The following is a 25171-nucleotide window of genomic DNA, read 5'->3' on the forward strand; positions in this document are numbered from 1 at the left end:
TACTATATCATGAAATCTGGAATTGTGACAACTCCAGCTTAGTAATTCTTTCTCAAGATGGACTATTCAAGGTCTTTTGTGGTTCCATACAAATTTTAGGATTATTCTAGTTCTGTGAAAAATGCTGTTGGTATTTTGTTGGCGATTGCATTCAATCTGTAGATTGCTTTGAGTAGTATGGAACTTAACAATTCTTCCAGTCCATGATTATGTTGGGTCTTTCCATTTGTTTCCATTATGTTTAGTTTCTTTCATCAGTGTTGTGTAGTTTTTATTATATAATTCCAATTGTTAATGAAATTGCTTTCTTAATTTCTTTCTCTGCTACTTGATTATTAATGAACATAAGTGCAACAGATTTCTATATAGTTTATATCCTGCAACTTCACTGAATTCATTCATTCTAATGTTCTATTTTTGGGCTTTCATGGGGTTTTTTTGGTGGAGTTTTGAGAGGTTTTTTTTTTTTTTTAACATGGTATCATGTTATCTGCAGATAGTGAGTTTTATTTCTTCTTTGCCAATTTGGATGACTTTTATTTTTGGTCTGATTGCTGAGGCTGGGACTTCCAGTACTACATTGAATAACAGTGCTGAGATGGACATCCTTGTCTTGTTCTAGACCTTAGGGGGAAAGCTCTCAGTTTTTTACTATTGAGGATGATTTATCTGTGGCTTTTTCATATATGGCCTTTATTATGCTGAGGTATATTTCCTCTAAACCTACTTCGTTGGAAGTTCTGTAATGAACAGATGTTGAATTTTGTCAAATACTTTTTCTGCATCTATTTGGATGATCATATGATTTTTATCTTTAATTTTGTTAATGTGGAGTATCACATTGATTAATTTGTGGATACTGAGCAATCCTTGCATCCTCAGTATAAATCCCACCTGATCATGGTGTTTGATCCTTTTAATGTATTGTTGAATGTGATTTGTTAATATTTTGTTGAGAATTTTTGCATCTATATTTATCAGGGATATGAGCCTGTAGTTTTCTTTTTTTGTAGTGTCTTTGGGTTGGTATCAGAGTAATGCTGCCCTTGTGGAAAAATTTGGGAGCTTCCCTTCTATTTTTTTGGAATAGTTTGAGAATAGGAATTAACTCACCTTTAAATGTTTGGTAGAATTCACCTGTTAATTCTTCTGGTCCTGGACTTGTTTTTTGGTAGATTTTTTATTACTGATTCAATTTCATTACTAGTAATTGGTCTATTCAGATTTTCTATTTCTTCCTGATTCAGTTTTGGAAGATTATGTTTCTAGGAATTTATCCATTTCTTTTTTTTTTTTTTTAAAGATTTTTATTTATTTATTTGACAGAGAGAGACACAGCAAGAGAGGGAACACAAGCAGGGGGAGGGGGAGAGGGAGAAGCAGGCTCCCCGCAGAGCAGGGAGCCCGATGTGGGACTCGATCCCGGGACTCCAGGATCATGACCTGAGCCGAAGGCAGTCGCTTAACCGACTGAGCCACCCAGGCGCCCGGAATTTATTCATTTCTTGTACAGTATCCAATTTGTTGGCATATACTTTTTCATTGTAGGTTTTTTTTTTTTTTTTTTTTTTACAATCCTTTGTGTATCTGTGGTCACTCTCTTTTTAAATATTTGTCTACCCTTCCTTGTTCTGTTATCCATTCTTCCTAGCACTTATTTTTTTAGCATTTACCATGTGATAGAATTTGTGCCAAATATTTTACTACATCATCTCCTTCTGTTGTGATGTCTGCTAATCTTATAAAGTTCTCTCTGTTGCTTGTTAGTAATGATTGCTTAGTGCATTCTTCCTTAGAAACATTTTAACAGTGGTTTTTTTGTTCTAACTCAGTGGTTCTGAACTTGAATGTGCACCAGAATCACTTAGAAGGCTTGTTAAAACAAATCACTGGGCTCCTTTCAGGGTTTCTGACTTACTTTGTCTGGGATCATGTCTAAATATTTGGATTTGCCGCGCATTCTCAAGCAATGCTGATGGTGGGGAACCATACTTTGAGAGCCATTGCTCAACCTCAAAGAAGTAGTTGGTTATGATGAAAATCTGCTTGGTGTTGTGAGGAAAAAGCAAAACGTGAAATAATAAGAAGTGCCCAGTTCTACCCCAGTTCTTTCATCTAGGGAATAGATTACTAATTTAACTTTGAGCTTTGGTTTCTTGAATCGTTAATTTGTGGATATGCATGCATATCTTCTTAGGACATCTGTAAGGATGAAAGTAAGGAACAATGTGACATCCTTTTGAGTTGATAATATTATACAAAAGAAGGGTGGTGAAAATGATGGATAGAGCATTTAGATTGCTGACAGGACCAGTCAGTGGGAGTCTGCTACAGATGGAGTTTAAATGTAGAATGATCCTCTTTCCTTCGTTTGTTCAACAAATATTTAATGATCACTCAGTAGAAGGTAGTGGAGAGAGGTAGGAATGAAGAAAAGATGCTTGTGTAGAGCTTAAATTCTTGGAGGAAAATACAACAAAGAGGATAACACAGGATGTTCTGAGGTAAGAAGTAAAATGAAGAAAAATAAAATGGAGGTGACTTGACCATAGGTATATGAAGAGAAGCAATTTTAATTTACACATAATACTTAGACTAATCTCTTGGGGGAGCTTAATCAAAATGCACATTCCCATACTCCACCCCCAGACATTCCTATTTTATCTATGGCCTGGGCTGGAGCCTGGGAGTTGCCCAATGCCCAAAGGTGGTTGTAAAGCAAATGGACTTCAGAGTCTGACTAAGAAACCGTGAGCTGGAGGGTAGTAAGAAGTTTTAGCAGTGTAGCTACAGAGATTTGAAAAGGAAGCTGGACAGGGACTGAAAGGGCAAACACAAAGAGAAACAGTGAAGACTAAAATCCCTAGGGGAGAGAGGTAGGGAAAAGCTCAGGCAAACTGGCTGGCTGGAAAGACAGTAGGGGTGGGGTGGGAGGGACCTATGTGTGATTTTGGCTATTCCTTACCTTGGTGGCCTTGGGAATGTTACTTAGCTTTTTGAAACCTTAATTCCACAAAGAGGGTGTGTGTGTGTGTGTGTGTGTGTGTGTGTGTGTGTGTGTATTACACATATGCATACCTGTCTTCATTGTTGGTAGTTTTAATGGTTACAGATTATACATGCCAAACTCCAGGACTCCATCTGGACCATAGATGGTGGTAGTGATCCTGATTTGAAGGCGTATGAAGCTGTGGTAGAATAAATTCTCAAAATATTATAATCATGAGGATAAAGAGGACCCAAAAGCATAAAAGTGATACAGGGTGGATCTTGACACTCAGTTGTGTGCCTCAGAATATTTTGCCAATATAGGCATATGTCAGGAAAGTTCTCATGATAGGAAACAGTTTGGAAACAGTCATTTGGGTAGAACTCCTGGGAGTTCCCTGCCCCTGGATTTTCTTTCCCTGTGTTTTGTGAGTCGTTTTCAAAGACCTAAGGAAACCAGTAGTTCTGAGTTCATCACTTGACACCTGCATTATCTAGCATAGTAGAACTAAGAGTTTTCACACAGTTTCATTTGTACCTGTTCCCAACTGGATGCCAGGATGGATAAAGCATTTCTCTGCCCACCTGAAATTAACTGTATGTGAAAGCCCTTCTGGATTTTGTTATTGCCTATTCTGGGGGTTTATTTTTTACAGTAAGCATTATGTGGTACGCTGGAGAGCACTGTCGTATTTAGTGTTTGTCCAAAGAAGAACCAATGAGGCTTTTTATTTCTGAGACCCACTGTATCTCCACCATAGTGAAAAACAGAGAATGGTAATCTCAGTGTGTTTGTGATTTTATGAAATTGAAGTCAAAACAAACACCCTTAGTTTTTTTCCCAGAGATGAATAAAAGATCAATTTGGATTCTGAGATAAACATGTCTTTAGTCCATTTCTTTTTTCCTGACATTTTTCAGGTATCCAACATTTGCTACAGAAAATGTGTTTCATGTTTCAGGTCTGACTATGAGAATTTCACTCCCTGATTAAGTCTGTTGGATCTCCAATCTGGCCCCATGGATCCCATTTTCTGATCTTACACCATTGATCCTTTACATGACATGACTGTTTTTTTCTCCTATGGAAAAAGCCATGCAGACAGTTCTTTTTTTGTCTCCATGAACTCCAAGTACAGAATTGGGCACATTATTGGTGTTAGGTAATTACTTAATTAAATTGCACCGATTAAAACAAGGAGTTAGAGTTCTTGTTAGCTCGCCTTATTTCCTCTGCAGTGAAATTTTCCAAAATGCATTCTATAGAACATTAGTCCTATAAAATGCTCCATTAAAAAAGAGTCTGTGGTCATATAAGTTTAGGAAATGCTCTGTGTGCTAGTCCGTTCTTAGAGGTTCGTAATACACATTGGATACAGACTGAAAAAATCCAGCACTAAGGATTCTATTTCATTTGTTAGCTCCCTGCATGATTTTGACAAAGGATCTCTTTTCTGTTTCTTCATTCTTTTTGCTGTGAGAACTCTTTGGGAAACGCTGTTTTACTACTATCTTGTTCTTAACTCACTTCAAGCTTTTCAACAGCATCTCTGAAAAAAGTGTTTTCTCCTTTCACAAACTGAAAAACACTGATGTCATCTCATCTTTGTACTTGGTGGTTTGCTGGGGCCAGCTCTTAGCTGTTGGTGAGAATATGTCTGATTGAGTTCACACGTCTTCGCACACCCACCCCACACCCAAGCCGGTTAGTTAATCAACCTGTGGATACAAGTAGACATAGTCTATCAATACTGTGTCACAGCTGGCTAAGGTCATGGTTGCAAAAAGAGCCTAGATTTTCCAACTCTGTTTCAGGACTGTGTGTGTGTGTGTGTGTGTGTTTTCCTTCTTCTAGGTTTATGGAGGTATAAGTGACAAATAGTGTAACTATTTAAAGTGTACAATATGGTTTGCTATGCATATACTCAGGGTTTGTTTTTGTTTATTTTATTTTGTTTTTTAGATACCCAGTATCACAGGCAGGTATAGGAAATTTGCATTTGTTGCTTGTCTACATTTACCAGAGGCACTTGTGTAGGTTAAAGAGTTTCATGCTCTGAGATTCTGAGAAGTAAAAATTCTATGCCTGTTTTTCAGTTGTAGATGCTAGAGTTGGAAAGGGTTTGTTTGTCCCTAAACATTCATTTAATGACAGAGCCAGAGTTCCCAGATACATAGATAGAAACAACTCTTTCCCTCCCACCACGCCTGTATTTTCCAGCCTTGTGACCTTGTACAGGTCATTTCTTTGAACATAAATTTCCTCACTGATACACTTAGAAGAAGATAATCCTAAACTACCACACGGGGGTATTGTGGAACTGGAACAAAATGTTGTGTGTGTGAGTGTATTTTATAAATTACAAAGTACTATTACAATTTTATTAGTCCGTTACTCATATAAAATATTAAATCGTGACACCACTCTACTTCAATTTCATATTCATTAATAGGAATGAGAAGCAGTTTAGCATAGCAATTAAGAATGCAGACTTTGTCATTAGGCAGGCCTGAGTTAATCCCTTCTTTATTTCTTACCCACTGGGTGATTTGGGGGCAGTTACTTCTCATACCTCAGTTCCCTCTCTTATAAAATGGAGGTAATTCCAGTACCTAATTCACAGAGTTGTCCCAAAGATTAAATTATATGAGAAAAAACACGACAGTGCCAGGTGGAGAGTTAATTCTTTAAAAAAAATAATTCGAGTTATATTTATCTTATTCATCTACTAATTTAACTAGCCTTGTAAGAGAATTGTCTCTCTTCTTCCCATAGACCCTGTTTAGGGTACTACTCTTTTATTCTTTAACTCCAAGATCAATTTCTTGTTTTTTTGTTTTTTAATTGAGGTATAATTGACACATAACATTATATTTGTTTCAGGTGTTTGATACTCATGTACATTGTGACATGATTACAACTATAAGTGAACATCCTCACCATACATAGTTAAAATTTCTTTACAAAGCTTTACAAGCTTAATTTCTTCTCCCCCTCCTCCTCCTTTTTCTTTTTCTTCCTTCTTCCTTCTTTCTTCTTCCTTCTTCTGATTTTTATTTGAGAGAGTGTGTGTCTCAGGTCCTCCCTGACCTAAGCTGAAGTCAGGTGCTTAATGGACTGAGCCACCTAGGTGCCCCAAGCTTAATTTTTTTTAAGATTGTATTTATTTATTTGAAAGAGAGACAGAGATAGCTCAAACGGGATGTAGAGGGAGAAGCAGGCCCCCTGCTGAGGAGGGAGCCTCAGGACTAGATCCCAGGACACTAGGATCATGACCTCAGCTGAAGGCAGACATTAACCAACTAAGCCACCCAGGTACCCCAGCTTAATTTCTTTATAAAGCCCTTGACAGCTCCTCTCTTCCAATCCAGAATTGTTTTCAATTTACAGTCTTTCTTTCCTCCCTCATTTCTTCCAAGCAATGAGTTCCAGATTCATGTGTATCTAACTTCACCTCTCAGGGCTGAAGCATCCCTTCCTCCTTCTCTCCTGTTCCTCCTCCACCTTCCCTCTGATTCTCTTCCTCGGAAATGTGTTACCTGATGTCATACCCATTTAACAAATAATGGTTAGTGATTCATGGTGTTTGAAGTTTCAGATTGGAAAAAAACAACAAAACAAAACATAGCTTTATCTTGGAAGCTGGAAAGACATTGCTCTTGAATTTTAAAAGACACAAATTTAAAAGAGAATATTAAAATGGAATATAATTTGGGATGCCTGGGTGGCTCAGTCGTTAAGTGTCTGTCTTCGGCTCAGGTCATGATCCCAGGGTCCTGGGATCGAGCCCCGCATCAGGTTCCCTGCTCTGCAAGAAGCCTGCTTCTCCCTCTTCCACTCCCCCTGCTTGTGTTCCCTCTCTCGCTGTGTCTCTCTCTGTCAAATAAATAAATAAAATCTTAAAAAAAATAAAATAAAATGGAATATAATTTATACTTGATTTCACACACTTTTTCTTCCTTACTTTATTTTCCTCCTTTTCTCCAGAAGATGGTCCTAATAGTCTCTTGAGTTTTTAACCAAAAAAAGTTGCTTACCAATTCTAGAATATATAAATAAAAGACAGAGCAATATGAAAACTAACTTATTTTCATTTTAAGGACCATTGAATAAATAGAAGCATAACTTATTAGTTTTGATTTACAGGAACCACTTATTTTCCAAATGAGATAAAAAGCTCCACTGAAGGTAATAGTCTGTGGCTGAATTCATTGTTACTTGAAGAAGAAACCTATCCACTGGGTCATAATCCACTTATTTGTCAGTCATGTTAAGATCTTGACTAGAGGAAGATTTTAGTCTTTACGTTAAATATAAACTATAACACAGACAGAGGCACATGAATCAAAAGAAGGAGTCATCCAGTCAGAATTCTCTCTCTGCTTCTTATTAGGTTACTGTATGTCTGAGCTTCAGTCTCCTGCCCCAAATATTTAGATAATGCACAGGTTGGCAAACTAGTGCCCTCCCTGGGCCAAATCCAGCCTGCCATTTGTTTTTATAAGGCTCATGAACTAAGAATGATTTTTACGTTTTTAAATAATTGAAACCAGAAAAAAAAAGAAAAAAAATTCTTGACACACGAAAAAAATGTATGAAATTCAAAAGTCAGTGCTCATTAAAAAAAAAAAAGTTTGATGCGAATGAGACATGCCCACTCTTGTATGCATTATCTACAGTTGCTTTCCTACCATAACTGCAGAGCTGAGGAATAGCACAGACCATGCAGCCTTCAAAGTCTAAACCTGTTTCCTATCTGGGCCCTTTATGGAACACTTCTGCCAAACCCTGAGATCGGACTAACCACACAGGGTTTTTGTGAGATGAAGAGAGATACTATCATTAAAGCATCTGGCACACAGTGGGCATTCAATAAATGTTGACTGCTAGGATTGCATGTAGATATTAATAAAAAGAGTCTGTGCATCTTATCCAATTCTGGTTGCAGAATGTAATGTCCTATAAAGTCAAGTTTCCTGAAATAAAGCTCAGTACCTCAGAATGGCTGTGGAAATCGGGTTTGTGGAGGTGAAGTTATCTGAGTCTGAAGGGCTGAAGGATGTTGTTATATTTCAATGGCTTATACAGTTGGTTCTTAACATTTTGGGGTATTGGGAGCAGAGATGGTTGTGGTAGTAACTGCCTTCATTCAGTAACTCTCAGGGATAGACTTCCATCCCTCAGTGCAGACTCCACGTTCAGATTTATCTTTTCTCTGCTAATGCAACTCATTCTTGAATTTGTAAATGCTGTCCAGCTTAGCTTCTGTGAAAATGTGTGTACAAAATAAGCACAAGCCATGGAATCCTGTTTTTTTTTTTTTTTCTATTAAATATTTAGGCATCTGTTCTAACATCCTTCCATATGTCCTGGAAATCTTGGCTAACAGTTCATGAAACCCTTCAGAAATTGCAATTCTGTAATCACTGAATTGGTGATGAGATGTCTCAGGTTCCCCATAATTAGGTACAACAAAGAGTTCTTAGGGAGAAAGCCAATTTAGTTAAAAGCTTAAAATTAATTAAACATAAAAGTCTAAATCAAGGGGAAGGTCATTGTATTGGTGAGGAGTTCATTCCAGTTGGACTTCAAGGATATAGGATTCAGGGTATTAGTTAATATAGCAGTTTACAAGTCGTGTTTTGAAACAGTCTACAAAGACTAAGCCAGAGAATAAAGTTGAGGTGCAAATTTCATTGGTCAGTAAGCAACTTAGGTATTTAGGCAGAGCACAGAGTAAACCAACATTTACGTGGCTTTGGTGGGATAGTGGCTAGCATAGCTACCTTCTAGAGTAAATCAACATTTTAAGATTAAACTTTATGAATAAAAATTATTAACTGTATTATAAATGTTATTTTGTATGAAGATCTCCAATCAACCAGTCCTATTTCTACCACTACCACGTTTATGGGCACAGGTTTCAGCTTCTCCCTTCTTCCTTCATCCAGCAATTACTGTAGTATTTACTCTGGCCCAGACAGTGTGGTGGCTCTTGTCACAGCTGGGGAACAGGACAGACACAGTGCATGTCCTCAAGAGCTGACAGTGTAGCTGAACATTTAGACAACCAAGCAATAACAATAAAAAATGGCTAGTAGTATGACAGGAAAAATGCAGAGAATTTTGTGGAGCACAGATCAGGGGACTTAAGATAGAGCAGAGTACATAAGGAGGGGAAGAAAGACATGGCTTTCTGCAAATGGGGACTTGTAAGCTGTTTCCTGAATGTCATACAGGAGGTGCAAGGTCCAGGTCATCCAATGCCTTGTAATCCATGTTAGGAACGTCACCTTGTATCCTAAGGGAAATGAGAAGCTTTGAGTTATTTATGCGAAGAGTGAGACTAACCATGTCTAAAGATTAAAGAATGCATTGGTTTTATAGGTATTGGCAACCTGTACTAGCTTCAGGCAAACGATATAGTCATTCAGTAATTCCATACATTACTCAGTGCTCATAATGTTAAGTGTACTCTTAATCCCCATCACCTATTTCACCCATCCCCCATCAACCTCCCCTCCAGTAACCATCAGTTTGTTCTCTATAGTTGAGAGTCTGTTTCTTTGTTTATCTCTCTCTCTCTTTTTTTTCCCTTTGCTCATCTGTTTTGTTACTTAAATTCCACATATGGGGGCGCCTGGGTGGCTCAGTTGGTTAAGCATCTGCCTTCAGCTCTGGTCATGATCCTAGAGTCCTGGGATTGAGCCCCATGTCGGGCTCGCTGCTCAGCAAGGGAGTCTGTTTCTCCCTCTCTCTCTGCCCCTGCTCCTGTACTCTCTCTCCCTCACTCTGTCTCTCAAATAAATAAATAAATAAAATCTTTAAAAAAATTCCACATATGAGTGAAATCATATAGTATTTGTCTTTCTCTGACTGACTTATTTGCTTAGCATAATACTTGCTGGCTCCATCTGTGTTGTTGCAAATGACAAGATTTCATTATTTTTTATGGCTGAATAATATTTCTCTGTGTGTGTATACACCTCTTCTTTATCCATTCATTAATCGATGGACACATGGGCTGCTTGCATAATTTGGCTATTGTAAATAATCCTGTAATAAACATAGGGGTGCTTGTATCCCTTTCAATTAGTGATTTTGTATTTTTTGGGTAAATAGCCAGTACTGTGATTGCTGGATCACAGAGTAGTTCTATTTTTAACTTTTTGAGAAACCTCCATATTGTTTTCTACAGTGGCTGCACCAGTCTGCATTCCCATCAACAGTGTAAGAGTGTTCCTCTTGCCAACATCTGTTGTTTCTTGTGTTGTTAATTTTAGCCATTCTGACAGGTGTGAGGTGATCTCTCGTAGTTTTGATTTGCATTTCCCTGATGATGAGTGATGTTGAGCATCTTTTCATGTGTTTGTTGGCCACCTGGATGTCTTCTTTGGAGAAATGTCTGTCCATGTCTTCTGCCCATTTTTTAATTGGATTATTAAAAAAAGAAAGAATGTGCTGTTGAAGGGCTCAATGGAGGTAGAGACAGAAAGTGGTGGCCCAAACTCAGATGAGTGATACTGGAGACCTGGTTATAAACTAGGTTTTAAGGGAGGATCCATTGAAGAATCGGTGTGACTATGATCTTCTTACTTAATAAGTAAACTAGAATCCCGTAGTTCTGCTTTAGATAGTTATAATGATGAGTTTAGGCCTGTAAATGGACCCACTAAATTATGATGAAATTGTAGTAAGTCACTATGAGGTTAGCAAAAATAATGATAGACTGGTTCACTTTGAAAGAAGTTTCAGGCTACCAAAGCATACCTATGTTCTGAATATAAATACCAAGTAATGGGATGGCTCAAAAAAAATCCTTGTGCAGAATTTAGCAATATCTACTAATATTTGAGTGCTTACAAAGCAGAACCACAGCATCCAGTGTATGTTAGTTGTTGCTATGTATGTTCAAACCACTGATTTTATTAAATGCGTGTACAATCTCATGGGATGGCTGCTCTTCTTCCCACTTTACACATGAAGACTCAAGGATAAGAGGGTTTATGTAACTTCCTATCTCCTCCTGGCTAAGAGTAACAGCACCAGGATAATAATCCGGTTCTGTCGAATTCCATCCCAGGCAAAAGAAATTCTAACTCCTGCAAATCATAAACAGGATGACAAGCACAACATTTTCCCCTAATTTAATTTCACACACCTAGATATAAAGAAAACTTTGAAATTCATGGCATTAAAACTGAAAGACTACAGTTTCAAAATCAATAGAGTACTCACAGAAAGTCTTGAAATGCCATGAACTTCAAAAATCTGTCCAGAACTTCAAATGCATTTATTCGGTGTGGAATTATAATTTGATGGAAGTTCCTAAAAGTGGAAAAGATTTTATTGATAGTAATTATATCACTACACACTGAAGAAGTTTGACTTCACCTTTTACATGGGGCCTCAATGCTGCTGTAGCTCATCTGATAATAGAATCTTTAAGTGTTTCTTGAAAATAAAATATTGATGTATGATAATGTCTTAGGATTAAATGAAGTGTCTCAGTTCCCACAATCTCTTATAAATGTGTTAAATAAAGTGGTGAAAGAATTGACCCATTTCTCTAACTATAAATATAAACCTTTGCCAATTCATTATTCTACAACCTAGGTCTGGAAATTTATAGATGTTACAGTGATTATTCATGGGTAAGTATTTTCCTTAGAGTCTTCACAGAATGTCTTTCATAACTTCAGTCTTAGGAAGCTGATTCTATCAGCTCAGCAAGAGAGGTTTTATCTCTCAATTGCAGACTCCCTCTAACCAACCTCATGAGATTGAGGTTTACATTAAAAATAACAATTTGTAAATTTGCAATGAAAAATAAATGGTGCATGGATTAAGAGAGCTACATCTTCACTCCCTTTAGGAAGGTCTACATAAAAAGGGAGCATAATGAGAAAGATAATTAATATACAGGAAATCAAAACAAAGAGATAGGTAGAAAGGATTCTTGAATGACAGCAGGCTAAGTCAGCCCAACAGAGACAGTCTCCTCAGTGGTCCCAAAGGACAAAGTTCTCCCAACAAAGGCTATAAATGCCTTAAGGATAAGTACCCCATCTGCCTCATATCTGTCATCTCTCCAAAGCCCAGCAAAGAACAGCCACTCATCCAGTGAGAGTAGGGTCCATTGACTAAGACTCCTTCTTTTAGTATTGGAATGAATTCTGCCTACTCTTCTCCTTTTGTTGCTCTTTTTTCTTCCATGCATCCATAGATGACCTTTTGAATACCACATGCTTTCATTAGACATGAGAACGTAGTATAGTTGGGGGTGAATATGCTGGTCAGGTAGCCAATTTGTCTTTTTATGCTGACTTGTGTTTTTCTGTTTTCATCCATTTGATGTTTTTCTTTCTTGCTGCTTCCCAGTTTGGGGAGTGAAGAGCAAGCAGGGCATGTCACTGCAGCCACTAAGAACATTTTCCATAAAGTTTATTTCTACAAATCTGTTACATCAACACTCCATGCTATTCTCTAAGATAGGATAGTAATGCAGTTCAGCCAGATTGGCCCGGTCTGTTGCTTCTAAGAGTTTCTGCTAACTACAAGAAATGAGACTCAGGATATTAAAGGGCTGTTGAAGATGGGGAAAATCACCTTGTCATTGAACCCTGAAATCCACTGAAGTTACAGAAGTGTTTTACTTCCATCCATTTCCAAAGATAGTTAATGAGCCCTTGCTCTGTTAAAGGCAAGGTTGGAGGTATATAAGACAATTTTTGCCTGCGTTTAACTTAGAAATATAACATTTTATCTTGGGACTTATGTTTTAATTTTTCCAACAGCCTTATTTATTTCCATTTAGTTTTATTAGCACAATACTTAGAAATCCTTAAAAGGATCTTTGGATTGCATAAGAGGAGGTAAGGAGAAAAGTAGATAAGCAGACAGTGCAACTTGGTGCACAAACTGTATTTTAGGAATTGACTCCCAGCAGAAATGATCCAAGAAAGTAAAGAAGTGGTAATTCATGTCCTCAAACCACATTATTGGTCCTAGGAGGTAAGATAGGTATCAGAAAATGTGACTCTTCTGCCAACTCCTATATTACCTGTCTCCATGATTCTTGCCATGTCATTCAGGTCTTAGTTTTTCATGTAAGTAATGAAAAAATTGGACCTGATGATCCCTGGTCTCCTTCTAGATCAGAATATGCAACGGCCCACCATTTGTGAGCTTTAAGAATTACATAAAATTCTCTTGTCTGCAATCTACTGCAAAAATGATACCAGAATATTTGGTTTGTGCTTTACTTTTTCCCAGGTTTAGTGAGGTATAATTGACAAATAAAAATTGTATATGTTTAAGTTATACAACATGATGACTCGTTATATGTATACCTCATGAAATGATTTTTACAAGCTAATTAATATATCCATGACCTCACATAGTTTGTGTGTGTGTGTGTGTTGAGAACACTTAAGAGTACCCTTTTAGCAAATTTCAAGTGTACAATACAGTATTATTAACTAGTCACCATTCTACTATCTGCTTCTGAGAGTTTGACTTTTCTGGACTCCACATATATGAGAGATTGTGTAATATTTGTCTCTCTGTGTCTGGTTTATTTCACTTAGCACAATATCCTCCAGATTTGTCCATGTGTCGGGAATGGCTGGATGTCCTTTATCTATGGCCAAATAATGTTCCATTTTGTGTGTGTGTGTGTGTGTGTGTGTCTATAAAATCACATTTCTTTATCCATTCATCCATCTGTGGACACTTAGATTATTTCCATGTCTTGGCTATGGTGAATAAAGGTGCAGTGAACATGTGGGTGTAGATATCTCTTCAAGACCTTGATGTAATTTCCTTTGGATACATATACCCAGAATTGTTTAGACACAGGTTTGAGTTCAATTTCATTCTGCATGTGGATATCCAGTTTTCTCAACACCATTTACTGAAGAGACTGTCCTTACCCCATTGTGTATTCTTGGCATCCTTTTCAAAGATAAGTTCACTGTGTATGTGTGCGTTTATTTATGTGCTCTCTTCTGTTCATTGGTCTGTGTATCTGGTTTTTTTTTTCTCAAGATTTTATTTATTCATTTGAGACACAGAGAGAGAGAGAGAGCATGAGCAGAGAGAGAGGCAGAGGGAGAAGCAGGCTTCCCGCTGAGCCAGGAGCCCAATGTGGGGCTCTATCCCAGGACCCTGGGATCATGACCTGAGCCGAAGGCAGACGCTTAACCATCTGAGCCACCCAGGTGCCCCTGTGTATCTGTTTTTATTCCAGTTCCATACTGTTTTGATTACTATAACTCTATAATATAGTTTGGAATCAGGAAGTGTGATACCTCCATCTTTGTCCTCCTGCCTCACAATGCTTTGGTTTTTCAGGGTCTTTCGTAGTTCTGTACAAATTTTAGTATTGTTCTATTTCTGTAAAAAAATATCATTGGAATTTTGCTGGGATTGCATTGAATCAGTTGATTGCTTTGGGCAGTATGGACAACATTAACAACATTAATTTTTCCACACCATAAACCTGGATCTTTCCATTTATTTTTGTCTTCTTCAGTTTCTTTCATCAGTGTTTCATATTTTTCAGTGTACACATCTTTCATTCCCTTGGTTAAATTTGTTTCTAAGCATTTTATTATTTTTGATGATAGTGTAAATGGGGTTTTTGTCTTAATTTTTGATCGTTTATTGGTAGTGTATATAAATACAACTGATTTTTGTGTATCAATTTTGTATACTACAACTTCACTGAATTTTAACAATTTTTTGTTGCAATCTTTAGGGTTAGAAAACCATATACATAAGATCATGTCATCTTCAACAAGACAGTTCAACTTCTTCCTTTCCAATTTCGGTGACTTGTATTTCTTTTTTTTGCCTAATTGCTGTGGCTATGACTTTAAGTAGTATGTTTATTATGAGTGGACACCCTTGTCTTTTTTTTTTTTGAAGGGAGCCCTCTGATTGATTTATTCATGATGTTACATTAGTTTCAGGTATAAAACATAGTCATCCAGCAACTCAATACATGATGCTCTGCTCACCATAAGTGTATCTACAATGTGTCATCATTCAATGCTATTATAATACCATTAACTGTTTTCCCTATGCTCTACCTTTTATTCCCATGACTCCTTTACTCCATAACTGAAAACCTGTATCTCATACCTCCCTTCACCCATTTTGCCCATCCTTTCACCTCCTTCCCTCTGGTTAGTCACCCTTGTCTTATTCCTAATTTTAAATGGAAAGCTTTCAGTTTTTCACTGTTGTGTATGATGTTGGCTATAGGCTTGTCATATATGGCCTTTATTATGTGGACGTATATTGCTTTTACTTAATTTGTTGAGTTTTTATCATGAAAACATACTGAATTTTCATCAAATGCTTTTTCTGTATTAAGATGATCGTATGATTTTTATCCTTTATTGTGTTAATGGGGTGTATCACATTTATTAGTTTACTATGGTGAACCATTCTTGCATCCTAGGGATAAACCCACTTAATCATAATGTGTGGTCCTTTTAATGTGCTCTTAAGTTTAGTTTGCTAATATTTTATTGATGATTTTTTTGCATCTGTGTTTATCAAGGATTTTGGTCTGTAAGTTTCTTTGCTTAGAGTGGCCTTAAATCTGCCTTTGGTTTGAGGGTAATTCTGGCCAAGTTAAATAAATTTGGAAGTGCTTCCTCTTCCTTTAATTTTTTAGAAGAGTTTGAGAAAGATTTTTTTTTTTTTTTAATTTTTGGTAGAATTCACCCATGAAACCATCTGGTCCTGGGCTTTCTTTTGTTAGAGGTTTTGACTACTATTTCATTCTCCTTACTAATAATTACTCTGTTCGGATTTTTTCTTTATGATTCATTCTTGGTAGGTCATAGGTTTCTAGGAATTTATCCATTTCTTCAAGGTTGTCCAATTTATTTGTGCATGCTTCGTCATAATAGTCTCTTTGTATTTCTGTAAGATTAATTCTAATATCTCCTCTTTGATCTATCATTTTATTTGAGTCCTCTTTTTATCTATGTTAGTCAAGCTAAAGGTTTCTCAGTTTTATCTTAAAAAACAACTCTTAGTTTCATTCTTTTCTGTTGTTCTGGTTTTTCACTTATATGTGTTCTAATCTTTATTATTTCTTTCCTTTGTTAACTTTGGGCTTAGTTTGTTCTTTTTCTAGTCCCTTTATGTGTAAAGTTAGGTTGTTTGAGATTATCCCCCCTAATGTAGATATTTAGCACTATAAATTTTCCTCTTAGAACACCTTTGCTATATCCCATAAATTTTAGTATGTTGTGTTTCCATTTTTGTTTGCCTCAAGATACTTTTTTGTTTTTCCTTTTGAGTTCTTCTTTGATGGATTGGTTCCTCAGCAGTGTGTTGTTTAATTTCTACATATTTTTGAGTTTTTCAGCTTTTGTTCCGTTACTGATTTTTTTTTTAAGATAGCGTCTGAGTGGGGGGAGGGGCAGAGGTAGAGGGGGAGAGAGAGAATCTTAAGTAGGCTCCACACTGAGCACTGAGCCTAGCCCAGGGCTTGATCTCACAACTCTGAGATCATGACCTTAGCCAAAATCAAGCATTGGATGCTTAACCAACTGAGCCACCCAGGCACCTGCCTGTTAGATTGATTTCAAATTTGATACCATTGTGGTCAGAAGAGACACTTGATATGAGTTTAGTCTTCTTAAATTTGTTAAGACTAGTTTTATGGCCCAACGTATGATATATCCTGGAAAATGTTTCATGTACACATGAAAAGAACATATATTTTGCTGCTGGCTGAAATGTTCTGTATATGTTTGCTGGGTCCATTTGGCTTATAACGTATTCAAAACCACTGTTTCCTTATTGAGTTTCTGTCTGGATAATTTATTCATTTTGTAGGTGTGGTATTGAAGGTCTCCTACCATTATTGTATTGCTGTCTATTTCTCTCATCAGTTCTGTTAATACTAGCTTTCTGTATTTAGATGTTCCAGTGTTTGGTGCATATATGTTTACAGTTGTTATACCCTGATAATTAATAGACCTCTTTATTATTATATAGTGACTTTGTCTCCTGTAACAGATTTTGACTAAAAATCGATTTTGTCTGATAAGACCATAACCACTCCTGATGTCTTTTGGTTGCCGTTTACATGGAATATCTTTTTTTAATCCCTTCACTGTCCATGTAAGTGTATCCTTAAACCTAAACTGAGTCTCTTGGAGGCAGCACATTGCTGCATCTTGTCTTTTCTGTCTATTCAGTCACTCTGTGAATCCTTATTAGAGAATTTTAATTCATGTACATTTAAAGTGATTATTGATAAGGACTTACTATTGCCATGTTGTTTGTTTTCTGAAACTTTTGTAGTTCCTTTGTTCTTACTGTCTCCTTTTGTGATTTGTGTGTGTGTGTTAGTGTGCTTTGATTCCTTTTTATCTTTTGTGTCTAGTAGAGGTTTTTTCTCTGTACTACAAAGCTTATATAAAACATCTTATAGTTATAACAGTCTGTTTTAAGTTGATAACTCCTTAACTTTCATTGCATACAAAATCACTTTATGCTTTTACTTCTCCCCCCCCATTTTATGCTTTTGATGTCATACTTGACATTTTTATATTGTTCATCCATTAACAAATTATTTAGCTATAGCTGATTTCAGTGCTTTTATCTTTTAACTTTGAAACTAGCATTAGGAGGGATTTATGTGCCACCATTATAGTATTAGAGTATTCTGACTTTGACTATATATTTACCTTTATCAGTGATTTTTGTACTTTCATTTGTCATGTTGTTAGTTAGCATCCTTTTTTTCTACCTCAACTCTGATTATCATTTCTTGTAAGGCAGATTTAGTGGTGATAAACTCCCTCAACTTTTTCTTGGCAGTGTCAGAATCTTATATATAACCAGCAATGTTCATTATTAGTAAAATAATAAACATTTATTAAGCAACTGTTATATGCCAGACACTATGCTAGCTGTGGGTTTGCCCAACTATGTGTCTTTCACATATGTAAATGAATTCCTTCTAAAGATCAAATAATTTGAAATCTATAACATTGCACTTTCTCTTGTTGGCAACTTTTCATTTTTCTGGTGTACAGTTGCTGGAATTTGGTGTTGAATTTTAAGGCTTGGCCCTTGATTTCAAGCAGTACTCCTCATTCAGGGAGCTTATAATTAGCTTGGAATTCCTGCATCGAACAGTTATATTTTGTATCACTGAGCACTGATGGGACTATAAAAATAAAGATGAGAAGTGCTAACATTTTTCAACTACAGGCCTTATTTATTTCTGCCTAGCATGGAGTGCCTATCATGAAGTCTGGCCCATTTTTATTGATCAATAAATTTTATTTCCAAATAAAAATGTGATATTTCCAGACTTTTACTTTCAGCAAGCCTGTAATACAATGAGAAATTATAGACCAGAAAGAATTTTGGAAGAACTGATCAGTGTTTTGTGTTGAAAAGAAAAGAATGCATGGAACCATCTTGTGTAATTATACCAGTATTTGCTTTACCATATTTAATTAATTTCTCTTAAAAAGATATATTTACAGTGTGTTTTATTACTAGACATTAATTATCAAGTATGTCAATTCCTTCTCAAAGTACTGACATAGCTTGAGAATCCTTCATTTTGTACCATGCATATATGTGAATTTCCAAAGCAGAAAATGACTTCAGCTTAGACACTATGTCTGGCCAGTGGAGATATTCTCAAAACTGTGGGTCACCAATTTGTCACTGAGCCAGACTTCCTCCACAGAAAAAGTCTCTTCAAAATCAATCAGATAATTTTGCCTTTGTCCAGTGAAAAGCACGGTTGGATTTGTTCTGTTCTGAAGAGCCAGAGCTGGGTGAGTGTCATTTTGCATCAGGTATGATGTGTGAAATGAATGGCTGGCATTATATACTCTCGTAATTACCTGCTATTAGTTTAACTCAAATTCAACTGTTTTTGGCTTGTATATAGTACATACTTTTCTATTCCTTTAATTAAATAATGCCTTGTAATACTTTTTAAAGAACTTTCCCTGGGCGAGATTATGAATGTCTTGGTGCCCTATCATCCATAGTGCACATGGAACTTTTGTCTGCCTTCACTTTGTCTCAATTCCCTTGTTAGTCCATTCAGTTCATGTGGTGCAGATGGGGCTGATTCCTTCCTTTTAGTCTCCAGAACTGTCACGGGCCAAATTTGGCCAACTTGAGAACCTCATCCCCCGGTCATAGAGATTTGTTCAGGGATAAGCATACAGCTCAAGCTTAGAACCCTTTTCCGGAAAAGATCTTTTATTTTTCCTGTGGAAGTGAGCTTGGGACCCCCTGTGAACATCTTACTACCAAACAGAGGGAGCAAAACTGAGAATGAAACCAAGAGAAGCCTAGAGAAGGAGAGGGAGATAGAGCCTTGATTGTATTTTAACTGTTCCACTCCATCCCACCCTAAGATCCATCATTTGGGGTAATAGTTACATGATTTAGGACCCCCCACCCTGAAACACACACACTTTTTTCCTTAAGCCAATTTGAATAAGTTCTGACTGCTGTAACCAAAAGTTTCCTGGTGAATGCCTCTTTTCAGATTTGTGCCATAACTTTATGCCTCTTACTGACCCCACAGTAGCATCTCAGGTTAGTCTGCCCTCCCAAGTAAGTGACACAACAAACACTCTCCCCTATAATCATAGCCATCCTACATTGTACTCAGACCTAAGGGTCTTTGCTAGGAGGCTATCTTGATAATTTCTCACAAAGTCTTGTAGATACACATGTAAAGGGTTTGTTAGTTTGGGGGAGTTATTTACATTGTATAAGAGAAGTCACCATCCTGAGTACAAGACAATATCTTAACATGTCAGAAAGATTAAATGAAGTCTGAAAACTCAAGGCAAAGAAAATGGAGTTATATGCATGTTCTTGCACTTGGGTTAAACAAACAAACAAACAAACAATCCTGCATTCACTTACTTAAAAATACCTATTGTGCCCTTCCTATGAACTAGGCACAGTGGAAGGAACTCAGACACAATAGAGAGTAAGCAGTTTCTGCCCTCATGGAAAATAATCATTTTCTATCAGAACATTTTGACATGAATCAAATAAAAATACAAATAAATGGGTAATCACATCTATGATAAGTACTGTTCTTTGGGCCTGTGTAAGGGGGGCTCTTGGTTCTGGGTATTCAGGGATAACTGAATCCCAGAACAAATGATAATGGAGTATAAATTTAAAGGTTGAATAGGAGTTAAAGAGCTGAAAACATGAGTGAGAGTAACTTCCAGGAAAAATCTTTCCAGAAGGAGAAAACAGCTTTGTAAAAGATTCTCAGGTGGAAAGATACGTGATCTCTTTGAAGAATAGAGAACGGCAGCAGATGAGACAGAGGACATAGACAAGAGACCAGAGGAAGCCAAGACTTTCAAGTCATGGTGACAGTTGCTGTCTTTACCTTTCAGGCAATGGTGAGAAAGACATTTAAGGAGTTCAGTTCACAGAGTGACACAATTAGGTTTATGTTTTAAAAGTTATCACTACAACTTCGTGATGTTAAATCTGGCTGGTATTAGAATCACCTGGATTACCAGCTTCCTGTCCCATTCCAGAAGAACCAAAGTCTCTGGTGTGGGCCCCTGGCTCTTGTCATTTTAAAAGCTCCCTCCAGATGATTCTAACATAAAGCTAGGCTTGAGAATCACAGATATAAACCAGGTAGGAGATGTAAGAGCATCTGTGATAAAGAGGCTCTGTGAGCTGGCTTCTCAGTATGACTCAAGGTTAGCACCACCCCCCCAAACCTAATTGTGAATTGCGTTAATGGAAACATACTTCCTGAAAGAGAGAGTTGTATCTCTGCTCCCAAATTAGACCCAGTTTGTTCACCTCTCAGAATCAAATTTTAAGAGAAAATTAGCCAAACTGAAACATTCCTAGAAGATGATAAAAGGAACCTGAACCGTAATGAGCAGAAATGATCCAGTGGTACCTTTATGTTAAAAATGTACTTTACAAAGGATGATTTAGGACCTCTGTTTTCAAGTAAGTCAAAGGCTATTATTTATTCATAGGGTAAATATGAGGCCCAACTAATTCCCAGTCTTAGACAGTGGAAACGTTGGCAGGAGATGGAGCAGACAAGAATCCTTGTCCTCGTGGAGGTTTTGTTCCAGATGAGAATGGAGTTTTCTTGCTCATAGGATCCTTAAGATCAGAATTTTAAACTGACCTTTTTGGTTAGCGGCTTTAGAATCTGGATGTGTTACAGGGAAATACATTTCAGCTATTAATTTTAGAACATTAAAAGTAGAAATCTCTGAAAAGCAAGGAGGTCAACATCTGTGGAATGATTCCAGCAGAAATGGCTGTAGAATCTCAGGGCAAGAATTGAAAGATATAATAGGAAGAAGACTGTCGAGTGATCTGGTCTACTGATCTCTAGAGTCTCTGACAAAACGGAAAACCAAATATTATAGTATTAATAGTGACGCTTACATAGTTTGAGCATTTACCATGTGCCATCTACCTTAGGTGCTTTATTATGCATTATCTCATGTGAAATTTATGACACGCATCATGCAGATGAGGAAAGTGAAACCATATCAAACTATAATTTTTAGAAGTTAAAAACATGACTTCTACACATATAAAGTAAAAACATGTAAAAAAAAATTAATGTGACTCATTAATTAATGAGGTGTCAGTATCATGGTAAGATTGGTTCCAAGAACAGCTGAGGAGCTCTTTGTTTAGAGGTGCATTTAAAAAAAAAATGCTAGTACAAGATTACTAGATTGGATAAAAAACTGATTAATGTTTTATAGGGCCATAAACCATCACACTTGGGATTATTTTTTTCTATTGGAAAGAAGAAATTTATATCTTTAATAGACAGAAGCCTTCAAGGTAATGCAACTTCACTAAATTTGGGACCTTTATTTAGTAGTGAATAGTGAGGTGAACAAAGCACAGTTCGTTAGGTAATTTATTTATTTTTTTTTTCTTGGTTTCAGGAGTAGAATTTAGTGATTCATCACTTGTATAATAACACCTAGTGTTCATCATAACAAGTGCCCTTCTTAAAACCAGTCACCCATTTATCCCATCCCCCATCCACCTCCCTCCATCAACTCTGTTGTTAAGAACCTCTTATTGTTTGCCTCCCACTCTTTCCTTCTCTTTTCTTTTCCCTTCCCACACGTTCATCTGTTTTGTTTCCTAAATTCCACATATGAGTGAAATTATATGGTATTTGTCTTTCTCTCATTCCTCTTAGCACAATATACTCTAGCTCCATCCACATCACTGCAAATGGAAAGATTTCATTATTTTTGATGGCTGAATAATATTCCAGTGTGTGTGTCTTCCCTATCCATTCATCAGTTGATGGACACTAGGGCTCTTTCCATAGTTTGGCTATTATTGATAATGCTGCTATAAATATCGGGGTGCATGTGCCCCTTCAAATCTGTATTTTTATATCCTTTGGGTATATGCCTAGTGGTGCAATTGCTGGGTCATAGGGTAGTTCTATTTTTAATTTTTTGAGTGACCTCCATACTGTTTTCCAGAGTGGCTGTCCAGCTTGCATTCCCACCAGCAGTGTAAGAGGGATCCCCTTTCTCAGCATCCTCACCAGCATCTGTTGTTTGCTGTGTCCCTTAGGTAATTCTTGAGAGTGTATGTTACACAACTGCCTCATAAATCTTTGAAAGAACATGATTATCTTTTGGCCTTATTTTCAAGTTTTGGATGATGTTTCTTAACATTGGAAGAGTTAAGTAACTTTTCAAGATTTTTGAGCTGTAGTAATGAGGCTGGGTCACAATTGATCTTTCTCCAAATACCCATACTGAAATGAGCCATGTAGCAAATATTTGGGGGAATTATTCGGGAAGCATCTTTCGAATCACATCACCATTGTTCGGCCTTTGTGTTAAGTTTGAGCTTGTTTTTTCCAGTTGCTTTATGTTTGTTTGTTTAATTGATTCCTTTTTTTTTTTAAGATTTTATTTATTTATTTGAGACAGAGAGAATGAGAGACAGAGAGCATGAGGGGGAGGAGGGTCAGAGGGAGAAGCAGACTCCCCGCCGAGCAGGGAGCCCGATGCAGGACTCGATCCCGGGACTCCAGGATCATGACCTGAGCCGAAGGCAGTCGCTTAACCAACTGAGCCACCCAGGCGCCCCTGTTTAATTGATTCCTAAAACAGGTGTAAACCACTCCAAATTAACCTCTCCTCCTATTTTGTTCCTACAAAAGTAGTTTGACACACCAAACATGATTGATAAGTAGCTAGTGGTTCATTAACCACTTGCTACTGTTGGCTTTAAGACAAAGGCTCTGGAACCCCAGGTAGAAACCTCATTCTTTAGAATTTACTGCAGCTGTTTTCTTCAATAAGATTTCTTCGTTTATGGTGTGTGTGTGTGTGTGTTGTTGTTGTTGTTGTTGTTGTTGTTGTTAGGATGTTGCAGTTACCAAAGAGGGGATTGTAATTGCTGATGGTCTCCTATCTTTAGAGTGTTAATCTTGAGCTCTTAAGGTTTGAAAAGAAAGTCCAGTTCTCTGCAAATGGCACTTTGTTCAGCCCACTGTAACTGACTGCAGATTTGGTCTCACTGTTTTACTTTCCTGTGAGTTAATCTTGAGGAAAGACTTCAGTGTTAGGTTTCCAGGATAAGTGAAAAGTAGCTGTATGGTTGACTTAATGTCCCCACAGGCATTAGGACACTTGCCTGTGTTTAAGGTGATAGACCCCTATTAGATAAAGGTAAAGTGGCAGAAAACTTAAGTAGTCAGTCAAATGGTTTATTTTAGGAACTCAAACTAGATGTGAGAGTACAGTTTTTGCCTTTTAAGAGAAAGGGTCTGATTTTTGTTCCATTGAGAGAAAACTAAACATAGTAATATATGTAATAATATATTCCAGTGTGTGTGTGTGTGTGTGTGTCTAATATTTTATGTAATTTATAGGCCACTTTAGGTGGGTTATCTCACCAAATCCTCAACAATTCCATAAGGTAGAGTATATCATTGTCTCCATTTTACAGATGAGAAAACTGAGGTCCACAGGGGTTGAGCAAGCTGGCCAAAATTCACAGCCAGTCAGAGAGGCAGAGTTAAGATTAGACCCAGGCCAACTGATGACAAGCTGACTGCTGTGAAGGTCACATGGCATCGCCTTTTCCACCTGATGCTGGGATAGAGAACGCACATGGAAAATTAGCCACAATCCCATTTTCTAACCTCAGCTCCAGCATTAACTCTCTTTGCAACTCCGGATGAGTCATCTCATCTGTCTGGGCCTCCATTTCTCTCTGTAAAATGAAAGGTAGAAACAATTTGGGTTGGATGGTCTCTGGGGTTCCTTCCAACTCTAAAGTTCTCTGATTCTATAATTGCATCCTGACCTTAGAGGGGCACATGCTCCCCTCCCCCATACACACACATACACACTGCTTCCCAAGGCAAAAATCTAATCCTGCTGTAAGTGCCCATTGCAATTTGATGCGAAACTCAAGACTCCACCAAATCCTATCATTTATGACAGCCCCTTGGGAACACATGACACTTTTTAAAACCTGGCAAGCCAGTTCTTTAAAATAAGTTGCTAATGGGGTGTGTTTTTAGGAGGCAAAATATTAATACCAAAAAAAAAAAAACCCACTTTAAAACAAATGAGGCTTTCTATAAATCATCTCTTTTCTACAATGTTACCTTGACAACTTAGCTTTGACTCAATATGAGGGGTTTTCAGTGTGGGAGAAGCGGGATGCCCTCTTTGTATCTTTAAAGACTTCCTCTTGTTTCATGGTAAGAGGAAATGTCAAAGGTAGACCATAAAATCCCGCAGAATGTACACAAGACATCTTGATGGAATGTCATCCAGAAACAATCACAGGTGCACAGAATTAGGACATACTCTGATTATAGGTACATTGTTTTCTCCTTTCTATTTTCTCTAACCATCACACATCTCAAGAGCATACAAAATGTTACATTTCTGGACCAGCACAGTTACAGAGCAGAAAGCAACAAAAGTGCCTAAAAATAATTGCATTGTTTTTAGTTGCAGCAACAATAGATGCACCTATGAGGATGAGGGGACAACTCCGAAGGACTGAACCGATGTAGAAATGCTAAAAATACGGTTCCCCCTCCAGCAGTTGAAATTGTGAGCAATGACTGAGGCAATGGCAGGTAGG

General features: G+C 37.2%; 1 protein-coding gene across 1 annotated transcript in view; it reads left to right on the top strand.

Moving 5' to 3' along the window:
• The window catches only part of SGCD (sarcoglycan delta), a 774199-nt gene that overhangs the window by 361223 nt on the left and 387805 nt on the right, over positions 1-25171 (top strand). The window lies entirely within an intron of this gene.

This window comes from Mirounga leonina, unplaced genomic scaffold, assembly GCF_011800145.1.
Source record: "Mirounga leonina isolate KUSES-001 unplaced genomic scaffold, KU_Mleo_1.0 Mir_104, whole genome shotgun sequence".
NCBI classification, from domain to species: Eukaryota; Metazoa; Chordata; class Mammalia; order Carnivora; family Phocidae; genus Mirounga; species Mirounga leonina.